This window comes from Dipodomys spectabilis, unplaced genomic scaffold (assembly GCF_019054845.1).
Source record: "Dipodomys spectabilis isolate Male_0828 unplaced genomic scaffold, ASM1905484v1 ptg000073l, whole genome shotgun sequence".
NCBI lineage: Eukaryota > Metazoa > Chordata > Mammalia > Rodentia > Heteromyidae > Dipodomys > Dipodomys spectabilis.
The window spans coordinates 1,199,221-1,223,677 of NW_024870750.1; the positions used below are offsets into that span (position 1 = coordinate 1,199,221).

Genomic DNA, 24,457 nt, shown 5'->3' on the forward strand with positions numbered 1-24,457 from the left:
ACCAGCTTGATGGTACTTGAAGTTACTAATTATTAGGGTCAGGTGAAATTGCCTTTGGAGAGCTAGCATAATAAAGATAGGACCTTTAATCCTGGAAACCTTGAAATGTTTGGTGGAAGAGGAGAAGAACAAGAGGAGTGTCCAGTTGCAAAGGAGGGGCTGGGAAGGTGGCTCAGTGGTAGAGTGCTTGCCCCTCATGCATAAGGTGCTGGGCTCAATTCCTCAACACCACATAAACAGAAAAGACTGGAAGTGGCACCGTGACTCAAGTGGTAGAGTGCTAGCCTTGAGCTGAAGAGCTCAGGGACAGCACCCAGGCCTAGAGTTCACACCCCATGACCGACCCCCCCCCCCCAAAAAAAAAAAAAAAAAAGCGATATTTCAAAGCCAGAGGAGAAGGGGCAGGTGATAGGACTCAGACATGCCTGTCATATGATTGGTGCTCGATTTATTAGTATTTAAAACCCAATAAATTCTGTGCATATTACACTGGGCTGGCTTGAGGTGTGCATATACAAAATAGCAATAATTTTAATAACTAAGTAAATCTCATTCTGTTAAATATGAAAGTAAGTGTCTCAGGAAATCTCATTTCTCACATCTGCTGTTTCTTAGTGTGATCTAGAGTTTAAAGTTTCTCAGTATTAAGCTGTGTGCTGGTAGTTCACATCTGTACTTCTGGCCACTCAGGAGGCCAAGATCTGAGGATTGTGGTCCAAGCCAGCCCAGGTAGGAAAGTCCATGCAGTTCTTAACCTCCAATTGTGGCAAAAAGCCAAAAGTGAAGCTGTAGCTCAAGTAGTAGAATGCTAATCTTCAGCAAAAAAGCTCAGGGACAGCACACAAGCCCTGAATGCAAAGCCAGGACTAACACACACACACACACACACACACACACACACACATACATGAAAAAAACCAGTATTGTAAAACATTTGTAAACTCAACTACTTCATCTAGTGTCCAGTCAACAAACATATTTATATGTGCATGTGGTTGATTACTGTAGAGGATTGAATAAACACAATGATTTGTGTTGTAATCAGCAATTTTTAGGCAAGGATAAGGGTATTCTGTGGGACTCTGGGACCATAGTAATCATTCACACCTCATAAAGTCGGTACAGACTTTATCCTTGTCAATCTAGTTCATGTATTTTTGAGTTCTAGTTACAGGTAGCTATTCAGACATGCCACATACTGTTTTAAAATGCATGTGCATCTGATTTGTCATATCTTCTTTAATTACAATTTATTTATAATTTCCTTATTATCTAATACTCCTTCACAGGACTTTGTAGGTATAATTACTATTACTTTAACTACCATCTTTATTAAAATATAATTTATGTCCACATAATTTATCCACTTAAATGTACATCTGAGTGCTACTCAGAGTTGTATAATTCTCAGGCTAACCAATTTTAGAACATGTGACTAAGTCATGAGAGTATCATTTGGCTATCATGAAGATAGGAAAAATAATCCCTATACTCATGACACTGTCTTCAACCCTCAATCTCTAGTGCTAGGTGACAACTACTAAATATTTCTATCTGTATATATTATGTATATGCCTTAGATATTCATACAAGTGTTTTATATAGTTATATATCTTTTCTTTTTTTCTGGTCATGGGCCTTGAATTCAGGGCCTGAGCACTGTCCCTGAGAGTGTCTATGCTCAAGGCTAGAGTTCTACCACTTGAGCCAAGCGCCAATTCTGGCCTTTTCTGTTTATGTGAGGAACCCAGGGCTCATACATGCTAGACAAGTGCTTTACCACTAAGCCACATTCCCACATTCATCTTTTTTTCATAGATATGTTTAAAAGCTATTTTTTTTTTTTTTACTAAATAGATTTTTTCCCTCATTGGTTGTGAGGCTTGAACTCACGGCTGAGCATTGTCCCTGAGTTCTTTTGCTCAAAGCTTACCACTTTGAGCCACAGCATCACTTCCAGTTTTCTGGTAGTTAATTGGTATCTCATGGACTTTCCTGTCTGGGTTGGCTTTGAACCATGATCCTCATATCTCGGTATGAACCACCTGCGCCTGGTAGATATGCTTTTATATATATATATTATATAAATGCTTATATATAGTTTATATAAATATGTTGTGTGTGCACATGTATGTGCTGGTTCTGGGGCTTGAAGGGCTGGGTACTGCCCCTGCGCTTTTGTGCTCAAGACTGGTGTTCTGCCATTTGAACCACAGCTCTAGTTCCGGCTTTTTGGTAGTTAATTGGAGATAAAAGTCTCAAAGACTTCTGGGCACTGGTGGCTCACGCCTATAATCCTAGCTACTCAGAAGGCTGAAATCTGAGGATCACAGTTCAAAGCCAGCCTGGGTAGGAAAATCTGTGAGATTCTTATCTCCAATAAACCACTCAGAACACCTGAAGTGGCCCAGTGGCTCAAGTGGTAGTGTACTAGCCTTGAGCTGAAGAGCTGAGGGACAGCGTCCAGGCCCAGAGTTCAAGCCCCATGACCAACAAAAAAAAAAGGTCTCATAGACTTTCCTGCCCCAGGCTGGCTTTGAACTTTGATCCTTAAACCTCAGCTTCTTGATTAACTAGAATTATCTTTTATATAATATGCCCTCAGTCTTTCATTTAGAATAATGTTATCAAGGTTTATTCATATTGTAGCATGCATCAGTACTACAGTTTTTTATGACTGAATAATATTCCATTGTATGCCTGAACCACAATTTGTTTATTCTCTCAGAAGATGGAACCCAGGGCATGATGTATGCATGAATCTTACCAACTCCTTTAATTTATAAATTGGGTTTTCTTTGTATAATTGAATTATAAGCATTCTTTATATATATTGCATATGAGTATGTCATAAAGTATATGTTTGGAAACTTTCATTTTCATTTGTGGGTTTTATTCCCTCTTTTTAAAAAAAAATTTTGTTACTGTATTGTTATTGTATATACAGAGGGGTTACAGTTACATGAGTCAGGTAATAAATAAAATTCTTTTTGAACCATGTCTCCCCTTCCCTCACTCTTTCCCAGTTTTTTCCCTACCATTCTTACCCTTCATTTTTTACATAGTGTCTAGTGAGTACCTCTGTTGTATTTGTTCACCCATTCCACCTTTTCTGTGTCTCCTCTTACCTCCCAAAGACAAATAAGACAAAAGGAAAAGGCAACAAAAACTGCAATAACCACCACTACAACAAAAAAACTACCACTTGGTTTTGTTTCTTGGAGTTTTGTTTCAGATTTCATCAGACAATATTTATTTTTTGTCAGATGTGGGGCCTGAACTCTGGGCCTGGGCACTGTCCCTCAGCTCTTCAGCTCAAGGCTAGCACTCTACTACTTTTGCCACAGCGCCACTTCCGGCTTTTTCTGCTTGTGTGGTGCTGAGGAATAGAACCCAAGGTCTCATGCATGCAAGGCAAGGAAGCACTCTACCACTGAGCCACCTTCCCAGCCCCCAGACATTATTTTATATGATCATATGCACATAGCAATCGATCCTTTGTTAAGAAACTATTTTTTATTCATTTGTGGTGTTTGTTTTCTCCCCTCTTTTTTCTTGATTAAAATTGTTACAGTGAAGTCCAGTGGCCTTTTTTCTTCTGTTCTTGTATTTTTCTGTGACATATCTAAGAAGCCATTGCCTGGTCCACAGTCATAATAAATACACGTTTCTAGGAGGTTTACATTTTAGCTCTCATATGTAGTGTGTGTGCGTATATGTGTACATATATATATATATATATATGCCTTTTCTCTTGCTTTCTGTGTGTGTGTGTGTGCACGCGTGCACGCACGAATATGTGCGTGTCCATCCATTCTGTGGCTTGAACTCAGGGTCTGGGCGCTATTCCAGAGCTTTTTTGCTTAAGTCTGAAATCTGGACTTGAACTTGGTTCTGACAGTGCTCATTGGCAGGCACCCTACCACTTGAGCCAGCCATGCCTCCAGCTCTTAAAGGATTCTTGTGTTTTCCTTTGGCAGTACTTGGATTTGTGCTCAGAGGCCCTTGCTTGGTAGGCAGGCTCTCTGCCACTTGAGCCACATTCCCAGCAATAACCATTTTTCTGACTTTCCTGTCATAGCTGGGTGAAGTTTTATCCTTTCTCTCTACATTCCACATTTGAGGATTGTGAGATAATATTTGTCTTGGAGTGTTTTTCATTGTTGGAATAGTAGAGCCTAGATAACTTGATGAAGAAAAAAATGTTTGAGATTTTAGAACCATGGTTCATAGTCAATTCAGACAGCCAAATCCAAGAGACTCTTGTCCCCAAATAACCAGCACAAAGCACAAATGGTGGAGTGCCAGCCATGATTAGAGAAAAAAAAAAAAAAAAAGCAAGGGCTTAAAGCCTGGGTTCAAGTCTCAGTACAAGCAAAACTAAAAAGTGTTTACTTAGGTTATAGTACTGCAAGTTCTGATTAGGACTTCATGATGGATGACATTAGAGCATGTATATCAGGGTTTTGACTTGTTATAGCAGCTTACTCCTAAAGAACTACCTTAATCTTTCTGAGAAAGAGCCCTCCAATAACCTAAAGACTCCCATTAGGGCCCGCTACCTCCTAACCTGCAATACCAGGGATCAAACTTCTAACACATGGACCCTTGATGTATATACTCAACCTATATCTAAATCATAGTAACGTTCAGTAATTATTGTGTATGATTTTGGAAAAATCACCCTGAAACTTGAGTTGTTTGAAAAGAAAATACAGTAAAAAAAACCTGCCAACTGGACTGGGTATATGTGGCTTAGTGGTAGAGTGCTTGCCTAACATGCATGAGGCTCTGGGTTTGATTGCTTAGTTTCATATAAACAGAAAAAGCCAGAAATGGTACTGTGGCTCGAGTGGTAGAGTACTAGCCTTTAGCAGGTAAAAAAAAAAAGTGCCCAGGCTGAATTCAAGCCCAGGGCTGGTAAAAAAATTAAAAAAAAGTAAGTAAATTAAAAAAAACAACAACCTGCCAGCAATTATTTGAAGTCCTTGTAACCAAGATCCAGTGTTGAATCCAGTTTTTGAGTAAACACTAGTGAGTACTTGCTGAATGCTTCTAGGAAAGTCGAGTATATGCTTAAGCATGCATGAGACCTTCAATCTGATCTCGTTTTACCTCTGTTACTTTGGGTGGGAGTTACCATAATTGGTTTTATTACTAGAATAAATTGGGTGCAGGAGATCATAAACCTAGAATCACCTTTTGTGATTCTTCTAAAATAAAAAAATGGACTGAGAAGCCGGGCGCTGGTGGCTCACGCCTGTAATCCTAGCTACTCAGGAGGCTGAGATCTGAGGATCGTGGTTCAAAGCCAGCCCGGGCAGGAGAGACCGTGAGACTCCTATCTCCAATAAACCACCAGAAAACCGGAAGTGGCGCTGTAGCTCAAGTGGTAGAGTGCTCGCCTTGAGCTGAAGAGCTGAAGGACAGCGCCCAGGCCCGGAGTTCAAGCCCCACGGCCGACTAAAAAAAATGGACTGAGAAACCTTATTTAAAAAATTAATATTTTTATTATGTAGTATACGAAGGGATTTTAATTCCATAATTCAGATTATGAATACAATGTCATCACCTTCCAAAGTTTTCCCTCATTTTTCTAACATCTCTACCCTCAAGTTACTTAGTTCATTTTTTACATATAATGTGGTTTGGATATGATTGTATTTGCTCACGCCTGTCCTCTCTCCATTAGTGTGTTCTTCTCATCTTCCCCTACCCCCCCAGAACATGTTTCCGCTGCCTGGTATTAATTTTTTTTTAATTTAATTTTTTTTTGTGAACATACATGGGCAGGATAATGCATACATTAATTTTGATAAAAACCTGAATTCATTAGTTGTTCAAAGGACTTACATCATTGGACTCCTCCCCTAAGTATAACAGCCTAAAGTCAATTTGTTGTATGTATATATAAATCTAACAAGCCTTATTTTTTAAAAACTTAGTTTGAGCAGCAGATTCACCTAACTCAGGTATCAGAACACGTGACTGTAATCTCAGTATTCTGAGGCAAGAGTATACTAAGTTTGAGATTGAGGTCTCAGCATGGGCTGCATAGTTCAAGATTAGCCTTTGTTATCTTAAAACAGTAACAACAACAACAACAAAAACACCCACAAAAGTCGCTGCAGCTGAAATGTGATTTAAAATAATTTTTTTGGTTGGTTGTAGGGCTTGTACTCAGGGCCTGGGTGTAGTCCCTGGGCCTCTCAGTTCTCAAGGCTAGCACTCTACTACTTGAGCCATAGTGCCACTTCCAGTTTTTGAGTATAAAATATGAATCTTTAAAGTATCAGTAATAAGCAGGGTGCGGGTGGGTTATGCCTGTAGTCCTAGCTACTTGGAATGTTAAGATTTGTTAATTGTCCTTTGAAAGCAGCCAGGCACAGAAAAGCAGGAGTTGTGGCTTGTGTGGCAGAGTGCTAGCCAAGCAAGTAAGTCCCCAAGTTTGAGGCCCTGAGTTCAAACCCAACAGTACCTCCAACTCCTCAAAAGATATTTTAGGGGGAAGGAAGGAGTAACACTGTTACTTCATTAACTAATCCCTCTGTATATCAATACAGTATTATTAAAAAAAAACATTTTCACTGAGTTTAGTAGTGGCGTTTCTCCTAACATGAATTTTATCCTCTACTTAAATCAGTGAAGCCTTAGATTTAAAGACTTAGGTATATGACTTCATTAATTTGATTTGTAAAATCATAGTTATCATTGTTAAAGCTATTTTTTCATACCTCTAACATTTTTTTGAAGCTTATCAATAAAGCATTAACCAAACTGATTAGTTTAGGCTGCAAACATTAAATAAAATACTGCTGAAAGGAAATGCCACATTTTTTTTTTTTTTGTTTTTGTTTTTGTTTTTGTTTTTTGGGTCCGGTCATGGGGCCTGAACTCTGGACCTGGGCGCTGTCCCTCAGCTCTTCAGCTCAAGGCTAGTGCTCTACCACTTGAGCCACAGCACCACTTCCGGCTTTTTTCTTTTTGCTTATGTGGTGCTGAGGAATAGAACCCAGGGCCTCATGCATGCAAGGCAAGCGCTCTACGACTGAGCCACTTTTCCAGCCCAGGAAATGCCACATTTTAAACCTATGTAGTCTAGTACTGTAGCTGGGTGAAGTTTCACATTCTAGATAAAAGGCCTGTATATGTATGTAATACGTAGTCCTTTTTTCCCATTTGAAAAACAATTTGAGGCTATATTATATGTTGAAAGTAAGCTATAAAGTTGAGTTATATGAACACTAAGCTTTCAAAATAATTGCTTAATGTTGTGGATTTTATTATAATTAGGAAAATGGAGTTAGGAAAACCATATTGGAAAATGATTTTTTTCCTAAGGAATAAAAGCAGTAGAATATATGCCACAAATAAGACATTAGGTTTTATGTTGCTGTTTGTTGCCTTCATTCACTTTCTACTTACATTAAATGATGTTTGTGTAGCCGTTTTCTCTATAGTTTCTCTAAGAGTTGCTGGTCCTAGGGCTTGAACTCAGGGTATGAGTGCTGTCTCTGAGGTTTTGTTGTTGTTGTTATTTTTGCTTAAGGCTAATACTCTACTACTTGAACCTCAGCTCCACTTCTAGCTTTTTGGTGGCTAATTAGAAATAAGAGCCTCACAGACTTTCCTGTCCGGGCTGGCCTGGAATCTTGGCCCTCAGATCTTAGCCCTCCTGAGTAGGATTATAGGAGTGAGTCACCAGCACCTGGCTGCCTATGTATTTTTAAAGGTTTCTACTATAGTTGTTTCTGCACAGCAGCCTTTTGGAAATTACAAGGTATCAGATGTAACATTCAGTACATATATTTTAAGTTTGCAGATTATATGAAGAAATTACATATAGTCTTTCAAATCTTGGTGGTTAAAAAAAGGACCATATTACTGGGTGCTGGTGGCTCACACTTGTAATCCTAGCTATTCAGGAGGCTGAGATCTGGTTTGAAGCCCACCCAGGCAGGAAAGTCTTATGATACTATTATTTTCAATTAACCACCAAAAAGGTAGAAGTGGAGCCATGGCTCAAATGTAGAGCACACCAGTCTTGAGCAAAAAACTTAGCTGGAACAACTCTCAGGCCCTGGGTTCAGTCCTCAGGACTGGCACAGAAAAATAGAAGGGCTATATTTAGATCTTTGTAAAACATGACTTTCTTATGAATACTGCTTTCAAATAGTGAAAAGTTTTATCATGAGGAGAAAGAGAACTTAGTATTGGCATTAGGAATATTTTTCCTATATCCTGTTAGTTAGCTAAATTCCAAGATTGTTTAATATTGTATCCACCCCATTTCATTTGACTCCAACCTTTGCTCTCATGAAAGTTAGACTAATTGCTCTGAATTACTATGTATGTTTTTTTCTACAGCAGGAAGATACTCTTAATAACCTTACCATTGTTCTTTTAAACAGCTTGCTGTATGTCTAAGAATAAAAGGGTGTGACAGAAGAGTGACCAAAAAATGGTTCTTTTTTTCCACCCTTACTGTTTAGCAGATCTGTTTTCTACTTCTATTCCTTTGTGTTCCTGGATTATTTACCATATTTTTTGCGTATTGGTCCTAGTCAACTAGAATATGTTTGCATTTGTCACTTTTTTCATGTCTGCAGTTGAGCACTTGTTTATAAATTTATTTGCTTTTTAAAATTCTTCTGAAACAGAATGTTTTCCTAAATTACAGCTTTTTGGCAGAGAGCAAATCTCACCATAAATCACAAATCCATAGGAACATTTTTTTCCTTAAAATCTGCTTCTTTTTATTTATTTTTTATTTATCTTTTTTAAAGTCACAAACACCTTTTTAAAATTTATTTATTTATTTATTTTTTGTCAGTTGTGAGGCTTGAACTCTGTGCCTGGGTGCTGTCCTTCAGCTGTTCAGCTCAAGGCTAGCATTCTACCACTTGAGCCACACCACCACTTCTGGCCTTTTCTGTCTATGTAGTGCAGAGAAATCGAACCCAGGGTCTCATGCATGTGAGGCAAGCATTTACCACTGAGCTCCCTTCCAAGCCCCACAAACATCTTCACAATGGTAGTCATTATTATCTTAATCTACATTGCTTATGAAAAGAACTGTATTACCAAAAAGTCTGTTTCTACAGAGACATTGATTTAGGTGAAAGAGACAGCAAGTTTGTTTTTTTTTTTCTTAAAGTGCCCAAATTCCTATGATTCAAAATTTCAGATAATCATAATAAGCAAAAAAAAAAAAAAAAAAAAATCCATCAACATTAAATAGTCAAGGTTATCTTGCTCCCAAAGAGCCCTTAGTTTCTGTGACAAGGGAAAAATTTTGCTAGGAAATAGGTGAATTAAAATCCAGGAATAATGCTCTAAATCTTCATCTGGTTCTTCAATATATTGTAACCAACTGCTCTTTATTATTTATTTATTTGTTTGTTTGTTTGTTTTTTGTCGGTTGTAGGGCTTGAACTCTGGGGTAGGGTGCTGTCCCTGCACTCTTCAGCTCAAAGTGAGCGCTCTACCTTTCCTTCACCGGCTGGCTTTGAACCACAATCCTCAGATCTCAGCCTTCTGAGTAGCTAGGATTACAGGTGTGAGCCTACTGACGCCTGGCTATTTTTATTGATTGATTTTGCGGGGGGAGGGCAAGGAATGCTGTTATTGGGACTTGAACTCAGGGCCTGGGAGCTGCCCTTGAACTTTTTTTTACTCAAGACCACTTGAGTACTACACAGCTCTATCACAGCTCCACTTCTAGCTTTTTGGTGGTTAATTGGAGATAGGAATCTCGAGTCTCACAGACTTTTCCACCTGGACAGGCTTCAAACTACAATCCTCAGATCTCAGCCTCTTGAGTAGGTACGAGTACAGTATTAAGCCATTAGCACCTCCTGGATACTATGTTTTAAATTACTGAGCTTTTGTCTTGACAAGAAGGGAAACTATATTTGTGCTACACTAATTGATTCTACCAAGTGATAGAGAAGGAGAAAGGAAATATAATGCAGAAATCATAAAACTTTCCATATTGCTTTAGGAGGTTAGCTCTGGATTTCTCTTTGTTTCCTTTAAAAGAACTGATACTTAATGACATATATGGCAATCTCATATGGCTGTAAGCCCAAATGAAGAATCAGAGAAACAAGTATTTTGCCTAGAATTGCAAGTATATCTTGTAAGACGCCAAAGCCAGTTTTTTTTTTTTTTTTTGCACTATACGTATCATCTTCTTTAAGTGGCTTACTTTTAGAGTTAGATTGTCCTTCAGGAGATCCACTGAATAAAATATTTAATGTATGGGGTAAATCAGAACTTACTGATACTTAAGGCACACCCAAGTATAAAAAGTGAGTTCTTACAGAATTCACTGATAAAAAGCTTTACACTGCTTTAATAAATTTGCATATCATCAAGTTATTATTTCTTAGCTTGATTAAAAGTACAATACTACTGTAGTATATTTGCTTGCATACCGTTAAGGTTATTTTATAGTAAGTATAATTTATAGTATAATTTCTTCATTTATAGCTAATGGAATAGAAGTGTAAGCCAGAACTGTTTTCTTAGCTTGAGGTATAATTTTCTGTACCATATCATAAGTGTTAAATGTTAATAAGTTTGAAGGTCAGAATAAAATTGTAGTTTAAGGGGCTGGGGAGGTGGCTCAGTGGTTGAGTGCTTGCTTAGCACTACATAAGCAGAAAAAAAAGCCAGAAGTGGAGCTGTGGCTCAAGTGGTAGAGCTGCTAACCTTGAGCTGAAGAGCTGAGGGACAGTGCCCACGCCCAGAGTTCAGGCAGGCCCCACGACCAAGGGGAAAAAAAAAATTGGACTTTAATCCTCACCAATGGATTGAGGGTGAAGATATCTTCTGGCAAGAATATCGGTTCCTCTTTAGTTGTTACTCACTTCATTCCTCATTTTTATGTACTGGGATTCTTTGCTAGGCAGATTCTGTTACTTGAGATACATTGTCATTCATCTTTATCTGTGAAAAGATTCTGTGGGGTTATACCAATACTTCTATAAATGCTCCACAGTGATTATTCTTTGGGGTCCTGGTATTTGCATGATATGGTTACAAACAGTATGTTTTTCCTAATCTTTTATGAAATTTAGCATTTCCTTCTAACTACATCAGTATTAGAAATACCTGTGTCATTGTTGTCAATAGAAATTATGGATAATTTCTTAACAAATATGTTTGTCGCAGACTTCTTGAAAATATGTTGGTAACATTTTGCAGATTATAGCATTTAATAAGTTGTGATTAGGACTTTTGTAACAGTACATTTTAAGGGGAAAAAGTGTGGTGGCTCATGCCTTTAATCATAGTACTGGTAACTGAGTTGGGAGTATTGCCAGTTCTAGAGCAACATGGGCTATATAGTGACACTCCTGTGTGCGTGAATGATTTTTGCTTTATATACTGCCAAAGGTTTTAGCTTTACAAAAAAATGTTAAATAGATCAGGTTGGTTCTGGTTGATGGGGGAAAAAAACAACAACTTCTGGACATTTTTATGAGGGGTTGGGGGACTATGTGTAGATGGGGGCCTGAAGTTATATCACATTCCTGAAATACTGAGTAAGCTAGATGGAAGCAAAATGTGATGATAAAATTTTTGTTTTCATTTCTTTTTAGTTATTTTTTTACTAATTTTCATTTGGATATATGTATGTGTGTGTGCATATATGTGTGTGTATATATGTATATATACATGTTTTGCAAGAATTATGTTTGTAAGTAGTTGCATTGAGGGGATGTAGGAAAACACCTATTATTTGAGGTTATCTGCTGTTGATTTTCCTAAGCAGAAGGACTAGCTTGCCAAGAACAAAAATTACCCACACAACACATGTTCTCCCCAAAATATTTCTGAAACAGAAGGTCTGTTGGGAGGCTGACTGCATTACCTTAAAAATACCAGAGCATTTGCTGCTGAGATTTTTTTGTGTGCCTGTGACTTGTTTTCTCCCTTCCCACTCTCTTCCCCCTCCTTCATGTCTTCTCTCCCCTCCTTTTTTTTTTTCCTCTCTCTTCTTTTTTGAGACTTAGTATTCCTGTGTCAAGCTGGCCTTGAATTCTTGTGTCTAGCCCATGCTGGCTTCAAATTGATCCTCCTGTTTGGGATTATAGGTAAGTACCTTTATGCAGGCCTAAATGAGATAAACTATGTGTGGGGAGGTGGGGGGGTGGTAGTGCTGGGGATCAGTCCAGGGTATAGTGCATGCTAGGTAAGCACTCTTACAATTAAGCTGCCTTTCTCTCCCCCCTTTGCCCCCATGCTTGACATGTAGTAATTCATAGATTAGCTGGCTGTAAAGTAGGAAATCCTAACAAAATTCAGCTTAATTGGAAAGCTAGACTGCTGGAGTTCTCAAATGGAGCTTGTTATTCCATTTGTAATGCATTTGTCTTTAGTTTGGGTAGGGTGGGATTTGCATTCTTGAGTTTCTAGATCCTTATCAGTCAGTATTAGGAGTGATTGTTTTTAATAGTCGTTATGACAGTTATTCCCAGGGGGAGATTTAGTCACTGAAAGAAAAATTGTCTGAACCCTTGGAAATAGATTGGGAAAACTCAGGATAGAAAAAGCAAACTATTTCAAAAACTACCTAACTGGGGAGGAGGATGCTATTTGAATGGATGGAGGTAGCAAGAAAACAGATGAGGTTCTTGCAGTCAGTAAACTTTATAAAAGTCATGAGAGATTGTTAGTAATCTAAGATACTGCAGTGTAAATATGAAGTTTTGAGTAAGATTAAGTTGGTAACAGCCATTAACCTGGAAAAATGTTCTCTGTATAAATTGGCAAAATTTAATTTGACTTTGAGAAACAAGTAAATTCTGCTAGCATATTGTTTTTGTTGTGAGTTTGAGAGAAAAGTAGCATTTCATGTCATGGGAGTATTTTACTGGTGTTAGTTTGTAGGTGAAGACTGTTCATATACCTACAGGGCATATTAACACCAGACTTTACTAATTGAAAATGGAAACGAAGTCATTTCCATTATTAGTCATAATGAAGATGTGAAAGGTGAACTTTACCTTCATGTTTGCCTACCCTGCATCAATTTGAAGTGTAATAGGAATCTTTTTTAGATTTAAGGTTTCTTCATGCCTGCCTGCCTGCAAAACCCTGTTTGGTTTTCCTTCAATCCAGAAATGATCCTATAACAAATTCAAATAAATCACATTTAAGGAAATAAGTGAAAACATGTGTAGTTCCTTTGGCTGGACTATATATAATATGTCTGCATCTTGGCTTATTTCTCTGTGCTAAAACAAATTCCTTGTTAAACAGTCTGTAATATACCCATCACTGTTATCTAATCCAGAGGGGAACAGATGTGACAGAGCTGTGTTTTGTAAACTTTTATCATGATAATTTTTCTAGCTATAGCCTTAAACTATATGAAGATGAAAGCTAAAAACAAATGGTATCTCAGTTAAAATTAAGTATTGCATATTGCAATTTAAATTTATGCACTAACAACTTTAGTGTTAGAATTGATAAAGGTATGAAAAATTGATTGCTGCCACTTTAGGTTAAAGGCACATTTTAGAGTTTCTCATAATGCTAAGTAGAAACAGTTACCTTGTAGAGGAAAAACTGAAATTAACTTGAGTTTATACTGTAGTATAAGCCTGTAGGTTTAAACTTCTGAGGTTGAGGTAATCATCTTTTCCTGAAGTCAGGTTTTGTGTCACATGACAGCTGGGTATCACATGCAGCTACAGATCCTTGTCCAACCAGAGAAGAATGTGGGCAAGACTGGAATATAGTGAGAATAATAGGAAAGTTTAGGAAAGAAATATAGCAGAGGAAGATTATGTGGTATAATGTCATGGGATCAGATGGCACTTCAGTTTATTTTCAGCCATCTTCCTAGTACAGTCATGAATTTTTTTTTGTTGGTTTGTTTTGATCAGTTGTGGGGCTTGAACTTAAGGCCTGAGCACTTAGTCCCTGAGCTTTTCTGCTCAAGGCTCTACCACTTTGAGCTGTAGCTCCACTTCGATTTTCTGGTGGTTTATTATCTCACAGATTTGTCTGCCCAGGCTGGCTTGGAACTTTGATCCTCAGATCTCAACCTCCTGAACAGCTAGAATTATAGGCGTGAGCCACCAGTACCTGGCTGAGCTTTAGGTTTAAGTAGAAGAAGAATTAGAGGTGGGTACAGAAGTATGCAGTTTGCCAGGGTGCTGGTGGCTCACACCTGTAATCCTAGCTACTCAGGAGGCTGAGATCTGAGGATTGCAGTTCAAAGCCAGCCCAGGCAGAAAAGTCCCTGTGAGACTCTTATCTCCAGTTTTAACCACTCAAAAACCAGAAGTGGCACTGTGGCCCAAAGTGGTAGAGCACTAGCTTTGAGTGAAAGAGCTCAAGAACAACACCCACACCCTGAGTTCTGAGTTCAAGTCCCACAACTGACAAAAAAAAGTAGCAGTTTAAGTGTTCTAGTTACTGCTGTGGTCTAGTCATGATCACAGTTCTGATTCTCTTGTTTTCTGGGCAAGTTATTTTGTAATCTCTTAGGGTGGAAAAAAGAGATGCTTTCTTTAGCTCCAAGGTGCAGTTATTGGTAATTATCCTTACTTGGGGGTTACCTATCTTGAAAGCTCTGCTGTTCTAAGGAGTAGTTTTATTTTTTTTATTTTTTTTTTGGGTCTGGTCATGGGGCTTGAACTCTGGGCCTGGGTGCTGTCCCTCAGCTCTTTAGCTCAAGGCTAGCGCTCTACTACTTGAGCCACCTTCCCAGCCCCTAAGGAATAATATAAATACTTTGTCATAAAGGTATCAGGGATCAGGCCTATCTGTTGTGGTACCCAGGGTGATCATAAAGTGATTGGAGAGAACAACTTAGAAAAAAATGACAAACAGAAAATGTGATGCTAGACAAAAACTACCTCTCACAAGTATACTTTCTCTAAGGTGAGAAACAACAGCATTAGTCTTTGGGGTTTGAGTAATCATTGAGATTGCTTGTGGGAAATTCCTATTCCTAGATCTGCACTCTATAGGACTGAGGTTACCTGTGAGTCAAGGACGTTTTATTTATTTATTTTTTATGCAGGTAATGGGGCTTGAATCAAAGCCTCCCTCTTGCCTTGGTTTTTTTGCTCAAGACTGAAACTGCCACTTGAGCCATGCCTCCAGTTCCAGGAAGTTTTAATTACAGTATTTTTTTCTCAGGCACCTTTTGATCTCATTATTTTAGGTTCCTTTTATACTTTTGATAACACATGCTACTGCTCTATCTCATCTCTTTCTGCTATAATTGTCTATGTATTTGCACAAGGAGTTTCAATTCACCATTCATACCAATATACATGATTTAAAAACAATATTTTTTTTTTTGCTGATACTAGGTCTTAAGCTCAGAATTTTGCATTCTCAATCAGCCTTTTTGCTCAATCTGGCACTGAGCAACACCTCCAGTCTGGCATGTTTGCTAGTTAATTATCAATTGACTGTCTTCCTGGGATGGCTTTAAACTGCCAACCTCCAAGTCTGTCGGCCTCCTGAGTAGCTGGGACTACAGGCTTGAGCCATTGGTCACCAGCTTCAGGGTGATCTGAGAATCACCTTTTGGAGCCACCTTCAGCAGATAAATCTGTGAGACTCCTATCTTTAGTTAACCTGCACAAAGCTGCAACTGGAGGCATGGCTCAAGTGATAGAATGCCTGCCATGAGTGAAAAAAAGTGTTCAAGAACATTATGCCCTGAATTCAAGCCCTAGTCCCAAAATATTAAATGCATGTAATTTATTCTGTACTTCTATAAGATATTTTTAGAAGCAACAATGAAAAGTAAGCATCTCTCATCTCCTTATCTACATTCAGTTCCTGTGCTTAGGCATGAATTAGAAGTTGTACATCTTTATTATGCATTGTTAGTTTATTTCATAGATTAAAATTAGCAAATGTTCACAGTACATTTAAAAACCACCTTCAGAGGCATCCAATTTTGACTCACATGGATCCTTAAGCAGAGACTATAGGAGAGTATACATGTTTTTTTCATCTCTTTCTTGTCTTTTATGCTAGATGTCCAGCAGTTATTGACAGTTTCTGGTGAGAAACATTTTTTTTTTTCTTTACCAAGGCCATTTGAATATTTGCAACATAATTTGTGGGCCACCCAGAATTATCAGTGCATGCAAATAGCTGTGGGAAACCAACAAGAAGCATACAGAAGTCTTATATATTTGTCCCCTGTCACGTAGCAAAAATGATTTCTCCAGTTTCTTACTCTTACAGAATAGGAATCTGAAAACCCCACTTAGAGTTCTAAATCTGTAAGTTGAGCTTATCAAGTAGTCATAAGCACCATTGGGCTTAACAACTAATAATGAATATCATTGATGGATGACCTAACTGGGCAAATTTAGTTTGGACAGTTATTAGAATCTTTGCATTTTTCCTGTGATCTTATTCCCAGGAGAAGCCTCTTACAATTTCCTATGCTTAGAAGTGAGGGCCTGTCAGTGTTTTGGGAAGGGTTTTAGTGGGTGAGGCTAAGGTCTGGTTTTTATCCTAAGCTTGGCTCACATTATCATGATCAGAAATTGTGAAATTTGCTGGTGGCTATGCCTGTAATCCTAGCTACTCAGGAGGCTGATATCTGAAGGATTGTGGTTCAAAGCCAACTTGTACAGAAAAGTAAAATGCTGGACTGGCGGCATGGTTCAAAGTGGTAGAAAGCTGGGAAAGTAGCTCAGTGGTAGAGTGCTTGCCTTGCATGCATGAGGCCCTAGGTTCAATTCCCCAGCACCATATAAGCAAAAAGAAAGAAAGCCAGAAGTAGTGCTGTGGCTCAAGTTGTAGACCCCTAGCCTTGAGCTAAAGAGCTGAGGGACAGTGCCCAGGCCCAGAGTTCAGGCCCCACGACCGGACGCCCCCCCCCCCCCCCAAAAAAAAAAAAAAGTGGTGGAAGGCTACAAAAGTAGAGCAAGAGTTCAAGCCCTAGGACTGACACACAAAAGTAATTGTTTAGTTTTTTTTTTTTTTGGGTCCGGTCATGGGGCCTGAACTCTGGGCCTGGGCGCTGTCCCTCAGCTCTTCAGCACAAGGCTAGTGCTCTACCACTTGAGCCACATCGCTACTTCCGGCTTTTTTCTTTTTGCTTATGTGGTGCTGAGGAATCGAACCCAGGGCCTGGAGCATGCAAGGCAAGTGCTCTACCACTGAGCCACCTTCCCAGCCCTTGTTTAGTTTTTTTAACGACAAAATATGATACTGAAATTTGTACAAACTTAACTGATGTTAAAAATCTAGGTGTTAAAAATGAAAGTAGGGGCTGGGAAGGTGGCTCAGTGGTAGAGCACTTGCCTTGCATGCATGAGGCCCTGGGTTCGATTCCTCAGCACCACATAAGCAAAAAGAAAAAAGCTGGAAGTGGGGCTGAGGCTCAAGTGGTAGAGCATTAGTCTACAGCTGAAGAGCTGAGGGACAGCACCCAGGCCCAGAGTTCAGGCCCCACGACCGACAAAAAAAAAAACAAAGAAAAATGAAAGTAATAAAAACAAAACTCATCACTTTTTAATGTTTCATCACATTTGGTTATTTTGGATGGTAAAATTACTTATATCTATTTTATTCATAGGGAAAAATACTCTAATAATGTTACTGTGCATCTCTTCTGAACTCTGGATTCCGGGACATTATTTGGTAGCTTGAAGCAGTCATGGTAAGATATTTACACCACATAAATCAGCAAATACTATAACTACAGACTTAACAGATAACTGGCATGTGAGTTTTTATATGCATAGGGATCACAAGAACGAAAAGCAAATGCCTAATAGCTCCATCTGATTTGGAAGCTTGATCTGCCCTTCTTCATCTGGGAGTGGGAAGTGGGGAAATATAGGAATTTTTTGAGTAAGAATAATTGTTTTTTAGGGAAGATTAATGGGTCCAGAGGATAAATAGTAGACTGACTGGACAAGCTTTGCTTGAATTCTGCGTGTAGTGACATTCCAATGTCCTTCCTTGTAAGTTACTCTTAACAATTTGATAAATTATAGGGAGGGGGTTTATACAATTTCTTTATTTCTGGAAGAAATTGATTTAGTCATATAAAGAAACTTGAGATACCAAGTGAGAACATATACCTTTGTTTTGAGACTGCTTTTTTTTTTTTTTTTTAAATTTTACAGTATTCAGTATGTCAAAGGACCAGGTAACTGATAGACAGTTAGCTGTCTAGCTAAATGCAATAGAGGAAATGATCTAGGAATTTGGGCCATATTTCAAAGTTATAATCCTTCCTACCCCCCCCCCCCCTTTTTTTTTTTGCCAGTCATGGGGCTTGAACTCTGGGCCCTCCCTCAGATCTTCAGCTCAAGGCTAGCACTCTATCACTTGAACCACAGCACCACTGCCGGTTTTTTCTGCTTATGTAGTGCTGAGGAATTGAACCCAGGGCCTCATGCATGTAAGGCAAGCAGTCTACCACTACTTGCCTTTAAATCCCTACTACTTCTGTTCGGGGAATGTTCCATGATGCTTGCTTTAGTTACCATTCTGTATTCTAGGGTCTTCATGTATTTTCTTTCTTTCTTTTTTTTTGTCGGTCATGGGGACTGAACTCTGGGCCTGGGCACTGTCCCTCAGCTCTTCAGCTCAAGGCTAGCACCCTACCACTTGAGCCACAGCGCCACTTCTGGCTTTTTCTACTTATGTGGTGCTGAAGAATCGAACCCAGGGCCTCATGTATGCCAGGCAAGCATTCTACCACTGAGCCAACCTCCCAGCCTCTCATTCATGTATTTTCTAGCTTCCAACAATTTCTGTCCAGTTTTCTTTGTCTTATTTGCTAGCGCTTAAGATAATGTCTTTTAAAATAAAGTCTGTGTGAATGATAAACACAGACCTGTATGTTTACCATCTTGAAGTCCCAATACTGGGAATTGAACTCAGGGTCTGGGTGCTGTCCCTTAGCTTTTTCACTGAAGGCTGGCACTCTACCACTTAAGCCACAGCTGTACTTCTGGCTTTTTTTTGAAGATTAATTGGAGATAAGAGTTTGTCCTGCCTAGGTTGGCTTTAAGCAGCATCAGATATCAGCCTCCTAAGTAGCTAGAATTATAGATGTGAGTCAACTGGTATTCAGAAGTCTAGAATAGACTTTCTAAATAGAAACAGATAAATAATGTCAACAACTTAAGTAGGTTCAAATAGGCTTGGCCAATCTCCAATTGATTTGTAAGTCAGGAAAAGGTTTTACTCAGGGAAGGTAGTGTTTCATTTTCATAAAAAAAGAGTAACCATCTATAGATTTGAACCAGATGACCTGTGAGTTTGAGAATATGAGTTTTGCCCTTTTTTTTCTGTTGTAGTTTGTTTTGTTTTAATGTGTGGAATAACAAAGTGGCTTCAGTTTATGGACTTTGATCTTGAGGAGAAGTAGAATAATGATACTTTATTGTCCCAGATTCTTTAACAGTTTAATTATCTATCAGTAGCTGGGTTTGATGGCATGGTCATTTGTTATATCTTGATCTCTAGTATGAGTTTTCTAGTTTGCTTGGGATTTGATGTGATTGTATTGGTGATCTATATTCTTTTTTTTTTAATTTTAATTTTAATTTTTTGTGAACATACTGTACAGAGGGGTTACAATTACATGGGCAAGATGATGCGTACATTTCTTATGGTGATCTATATTCTTAATTTCATAGGCTACCTCATAGTCCACTAAATGATGTTTTCCTGTTTACCAATTGTTACCTATAAGGCCAGTGATGAAAGATTACAAGATGTCAATTTAAGCAGAAAAAAATTATCTGTAATCCTCCAGGAAAGGGGATTAGGATGGATTCATGGATTCTTCTTTTGAGAAATGCAGTTTTTCATCCCCCTTTCTCCCCGCTCTCCCCCCCCCCCCCCCCCCCACTGAAGTCTGAACTCATGGCCTTATATATGCTAAGACTATACATTCCATTACTCAGATTACTAAACTACACCCCTACCTTTTATTTTTTTATTTTTTTTATTTTTATTTTTTTTAATTTTATTTTATTTTATTTGAGAACATACTGTACAGAGGGGTTACAATTACATGGGCAGGATAATGCATACATTTCTTACCAAGCATTGCAGCCTCCTCCTTTGTTTACCCTTCACCTCCCTTCCCAGCCTCCCCCCTCCCTCCCACCCAATCATACCCCCCCCCCCCCCACGACATTGTAAAGCTGGTTTTGACATGACATTTTGTACTTCTCATTGTTGCAACAGGTCCACCTGAATCCTTAAACGACTTGTTTGTCCCCATCTCCTCCACATGTTATACTGACATCAAATATAGTGAAAGCGGGGGTTACACTGTGGGGGAGGGACATACAAAGCAACAAAGAAATAATCTTATAAATGCGTTAGAAACACATGCATGAAAGAAACAAAAACATTAAAATACATATTTGAGGTTTCGTTTTCCTAACATCACATTATCTGACTTTTTCCGCTTGACTCATACCTATACTAGATATTGCAAATAAGGGAAACCATGGGACCTATGTTTCTTTGGGCCTGGCTTACTTCACTTAATATAATTTTTTCCAAGCCTTTCCATTTCCTAACAAATGGGGAAATGTCATTCTTTCTGATGGAGGCATAGAATTCCATTGTGTATATATACCACATCTTCTTGATCCATTCATCTACTGAGGGGCATCTGGGTTGGTTCCATGTCTTAGCTATGGTAAATAATGCTGCAATAAACATAGTTGTGCTGGTAGCTTTAGTGTGGCCTTGTTTGTGATCATTTGGGTAAATGCCCAAAAGTCACCCCTACCTTTTATGTGTTGCCCTCCCCCCCACTCCACAGTCCTGGGGCTTGAACTTCAGGCTGGGCTCTGTCCTCAAGCCTCTCTACCTAGGCTTTGTGCTCTACCACTTGAGCCACAGTGCCACTTCTGGCTTTTTCTGAGTAGTTTATTGGAGATAAGAGTCTCATGGACTTTTCTACCCAGGGTGGCTTAAATCGTGATCCTCAGATCTCAGTCTCCTGAGTAGCTGGGATTACAGGCACAAGCCACTGGTGCCAGACTATGTATATTTTATAAAAGGATGTGTATATTTAAGACAATGACAGTTGTGACTAAAGGAAATGAGTAGCTGACATTGGATGTGTGATAGGTGTTTTGGTTAAGCTTATGGTTCAAAGTTGACATGATTGTAATATTTCTAAAGACAGTGTACAGGAATATCCAACCGTTAAATTTTATTAAATCATTTATACAAAATAGGCTTCTTTTTCACTCTCTCTGTCTTCATGTTTTATTTTCAAGAGATTTGTTTGTTTTTCCCAGTTCATGTGGTGAGACCTAGTCTTGACTCTACAGAGGCAAGTTGTTTTGTTTTTAGGCCTGTATAATTTCTAGTACTTAATTTAGGAAGAAGTAATCCAAGAAGAGATGTCATGAGGGTTGGGCTAAGTCTTCAATATAAGTATTTGTTTAGGACTAATATCCCATGGTGTCTGCAACAGGATTTTTTTTCTGAAATTTATTCATTTGGAAAATATGCCAAGAGTACATTGTTAAATCATTTTGGCTATTTAACAAATCATCTTAAGACATGACTGTGTCAGATTCATCTAAATCCTGAGATCATTGCACTTTTCATAATCCCTCCCTCTTAAACCTGTACTTGGTTTAGTGGGCATTTGAAATGGGAAGTCTATAAAGGAGGGTCCTTGTGGTTTGGGGAGAATTATAGTAGGTTTTTTTGGTGGTTTGTTTTTTTCCCCGTCCTGGGACTTGAACTCAGGGCCTTGGTGCTGTCCCTGAGCTTTAGTGTTCAAGGCTAGCATTCTATTATTTCCAGCTACTCTTCCAGCTTTTTTGGTGCTTAATTGGAGATAACAGCCTCAAAGACTTTCCGCCCATGCTGACTTCAAACCATGATTTTCAGATCTCAGCCTCTTGAGTAGCTAGGATTACAGATGTGAGCCATTAGTGCTGGCATATGTTTTAAAAATGCCCACTTAGGCCCTGACTTTGTGAAAGTGATAGTGATTGCCTGCTTTACGTAGATGGTAATTCAGTCAGCTGTAGAATGGTTGGGATAACTGATAGCTACTCTTGTCCTCTTGTTGTCTTGAAATGAAAAATGGTTAAGATGAATTTTTGATCAAATTTAATCAGCATGTGCTTTTTATCTGTCTACATTTCTTTTTTTTTTTTTTAAACAAACTTTAAGCCAGGCATGGTGGCATACGCTTAAAATTCCAGTACTTGTGAGTCAGAAGTGGGATGATCATGAATTTGGGGAGAGGGCAGCCTAGACTACATAGGGAAGAACCTGTCGTAAGTGGGGAAATAAAGGTTTAAGTTGGGAAAGCTTATCATTTTTAATGTATAGTCATAGTCTTTGTTAAAACTTTTGTAAAAACTGGGATGCTGTTGAGGTGGCAGATGGCTGTGATAAAATAGGAACATGTTACCTCTAAAAAGAAACCAGTGTAGATTAAGTCATAATTAAAAATACCTATGATTCACTAAAATATTTTTCTTGGATTAACTGTTAATGTTATGATAGTTCTCTTTTTATTCATCTTTTGACAAAACTAAAGAATAAAAAATAGACAAAGGTAATGACCAAGAGTTTCTTTGAAATTTCTTCAGAGATCTTCAGAATGTGAACTGCAAATAATCTTAAAAATATAAGACAGCTACTTACATAAGCAAAACTGATTAAGGACTTTTTGCTTTCTCTTCAATAGAGGCTGGATGTGTGGCTAAAGAGGAAGAGGGCTTAGAAAGTTTCAAAGCCTTGGAGTTCAAATTCCCAGTAGTCTTCCCCTCTCCCAAGGATTATATTTAACAGAAATAACCATCCCTTACCACCAGTGTTTTCCCTATTTAACAGTCCATATGAACTTTGAACTTTGTACCAGGCTTCTTTCACTTTGCATGATGTTTTTAAGGTTCATGCATGTATCTTGTATCTGTGTTTCAATTTCTTCTTTTTAGTACTTTTTTTCCTGTGTTGCTTTGACTTGCCTGGAACTTCGAAATCCTCCTGCTTCAGCCTCCTGAGCAGCTATGACTGTAGCGGTTTCTGGTATGACTGAATAATTTCCACTGTGTATATATGCCATAATTTGTTTTATCTATTTATCTATTCATAGAAATCAAATTGTTTTCACCTTTTGGCTATTCCTGAAGAGTGTTACTATAAAATTTTGTGTTTGAGTTCTTTTGAATATCTACCTTGGAGGGAAATTGCTGAAGCATGCAATAATTCCTATATTTTTCCCCCAGTCCTGGGACTTGAATTCTGGACCTAGGCGTTGTCCCTGAGCCTTTTTGTGCTCAAGATTAGCTCTATCACTTGAGCCACAGTACCACTTCTTTTTTTTCTGAGTAGTTTATTGGAGATGAGTGTCGCATAGACTTTCCTGTCTGGGCTGGCTTGGAACTGGGATCCTCAAATCTCAGCCTCCTGAGTAGCTAGGATTACAGGTATGAGCCATGTGCCACTGGCGCCTGGCTATGTAATAATTCTTTAATGTTAATTTTTAATGTTAATCTTGTGTCTTGTAAGGTTGTTGATTATTATTAGACCAACTAATTTTTTCTGGTGGTTCTAGAGCTGGAACTCAGAGCCTGTGTGCTTTCTTTGGTGTGCGTGTGTGTGCATATGTGTGTGTGTGTGTGTATTTTATTTTGCTCAGGACTAGTGTTCTACCACTTGAGCCACCACTCTATTTTTGACTTTTTGTGTTTAATTGGAGATAAGAGTCTCATGGAATTTCCTGTCAGGGCTGTCTTTGAACCATTATCCTTAGATCTCAGGTCCCGACTAGCTAGATAACAAACATAAGACAGCAGTGACTGGTACATTTGTTTGTATATTTGTTTATTTAGGCTCTAGAGCTCAAAATCTTGAGTTTAGGGTCTGAATAATATCCCTGAGCTTTTTTGTTTAAGGCTAACACTCTACCACTTGAATGACATCTCCATTTTTGGCTTTTTGGTGATTAAATGGAGATAGGAGTCTCACCCTTAACTGCCTGGGCTGTCTTTGAACTGTAGGTCTCAGCCTCCTAAGTAGCTGTTATTACAGGAGTGAGCCACCAGCTCTAGGCTTAGTACCTTTATTTGTGGCTCTATATAGCATTTAAAAAATATTTTTCTACTGACTATCCTATTTTGTGTAAGTTTCTAGTAGATTCCTTTTGTTAAAGAATATTTCTCTTGGGCTGGGAAGGTGGCTCAGTGGTAGAGCGCTTGCCTTGCATGCCTGAGGCCCTGGGTTCGATTCCTCAGCACCACATAAGCAAAAAGAAAAAAAGCCGTAAGTGGCGCTGTGGCTCAAGTGGTAGAGCGCTCGCCTTGAGCTGAAGAGCTGAGGGACAGCGCCCAGGCCCAGAGTTCAGGCCCCACTACCGGACCCCCCCCCAAAAAAAAAAAAGAATATTTCTCTTTTATTTGCTTAGAATTTTTATGAGGAATTTGTGCTGAGTGTCCCTCAA

The 24,457-nt window shown here is 38.7% G+C and overlaps 1 protein-coding gene across 3 annotated transcripts in view; it reads left to right on the plus strand.

The window, feature by feature from the left end:
• The window catches only part of Fbxo34 (F-box protein 34), a 74,879-nt gene that overhangs the window by 25,352 nt on the left and 25,070 nt on the right, over positions 1–24,457 (plus strand). The window contains exon 2 of one of the 3 annotated variants that reach the window (XM_042682506.1): positions 17,579–17,662. The exons of 1 other annotated variant lie outside the window; for it this stretch is intronic. The gene's annotated coding sequence lies outside the window, so the exon portion shown is untranslated. Of the gene's footprint in view, positions 1–17,578; positions 17,663–23,021; positions 23,044–24,457 lie in introns of those variants that run through there. One more of the 3 variants, XM_042682507.1, reaches the window with a different exon arrangement.